Source organism: Aphis gossypii, unplaced genomic scaffold, assembly GCF_020184175.1.
Source record: "Aphis gossypii isolate Hap1 unplaced genomic scaffold, ASM2018417v2 Contig00873, whole genome shotgun sequence".
Taxonomy (NCBI): Eukaryota; Metazoa; Arthropoda; class Insecta; order Hemiptera; family Aphididae; genus Aphis; species Aphis gossypii.
The window spans coordinates 18,127-19,950 of record NW_026083334.1 but is presented as its reverse complement, the minus strand read 5'-3'; positions in this window follow the sequence as shown (position 1 = coordinate 19,950).

Below are 1,824 nucleotides of genomic sequence, written 5' to 3'. Positions count from 1 at the left end.
TAATTGCTTAACATTTTAAAACACATAAGTATTCGGTTAAAACACCATAGCCAATTGCAACTTAATATCCCACGAGTAGTTTTAATATTGACCACTACAACGCGCTGTTTTTAATGACAAACTCGTAGTCTATACCAATAAAATTTGTTGAAGATGGAGTTGACTCATGGTATATTTCCACAAATACATATACTTACGTTGCAATAACTAAGGATAGAAAACAATTTACTACCTACACGGAAAAGAGATAAAAGATTGCTTTGAAACAGCAATATACAGAATATGCAAGGCTACACAGCCAATGTTAGATAACAATGATAATACACCATGTGAAATGCAAATATTTAAAACACCGGATGCATTACAAACGGGATGTAGTATCAACAAATTTCCATTACTTAGAAACATTTACCACAGAATTCTTAATAAAAACACATGGATACATGCTGGAGATGATACTTTGACAATAAGTTGCACAGATTTACCCGAATCTTTCGTTCAAGAAGTTAAGGTTTCAGGTGCAATAACTATTTTAGACATAAATTGTCAAGTGTTCACACGTGACGCAGTGTTGACTCCTATAGAGGATATTTCGAGTACAAATTATAAAGATTTTGTACCTAATACTAAAATACAAAATATATTTAATAAAATACCTGAACATCAGGGGCGGCTCGTCAGGGGAGACTTTGAGACTGAGTCTCCCCCTTAAAAAAACCCAGTTACTTGTAAATAATAATTAATTAAAATAATAATGCATACAAATAATAATGCATAAAAATATTTTTATTCGAATTGAAAATATAATATTATATAATTTATATCGTTTTCTTTGTTTATTATTATAAATTGAAAGCAACCAAGTCTAAAACCTTTAAATAGTTATTTTAATAGAAATGCTATTTTAGTTTTATCGATGACGGTGACGGTCGCCGTTACAGTGAAACTGCCGCCCGACAGTTTCAATCATAACATGTAAAATGGTACGGCCGGTTTGATGGAGGGCCGGAGGGGGCAGGGAGAATAAGCTGAGTATTATAGACTCTATTGAAACTGGGTTCACGACAATAATTGCCGTACCGCGCGCCGTTCTTAGTCGCTGTCATAATTTAATGCATTTTTATGATTTAATAACTATAACACGTTTACTATAGGGTTTTATACTATCTTCTATTTGATATTTGTTATATTTCTAATTATTTTAAAAATGCAAAAAGACAATATAATAGACATATTATTAACTAGTGGTTTTAATACTTTAACTTACGAACAAAAAAATCAAATTAAACTTAAAAATATTAACTAAATAGGTAATACTATAATATTATTAGATTTTCAATAACAGGGTTTTTCTTGTTCGTTGTTGTACGTAGTTTATGTTAAATAATTTTAAGTCTCCCCAGAATATTAACTCACGAGCCGCTACTGCTGAACATATACATAAATATAAATTGAGCGATGTATGGAATAATACATCAAAAATACAATTAACAGATCTGCACAGTGTGTCGAAATCACTTGATGAGATTCAGAAAATGATAGACGAAGAAGTTATTAGAGAACAAAGTCAAAAACACCAGTTCATACATTCAAATCTTTTGTATGTTACAATAGTTTTGGCTATACTATCTATTATATTAATAATAGCTATATACATACTATTAAAATGTAGATACGTTAGCAATCGCCAAGTGATTGATATACCAAGAAGATTGGCTAATTATAGATCACAAATACGAAATGTAAGAAGAGGAAATTTTGCTTCAGAAATATATGATGAAGTACCATTTAGCGCACCACCATCACCACGTTAATATTAACATT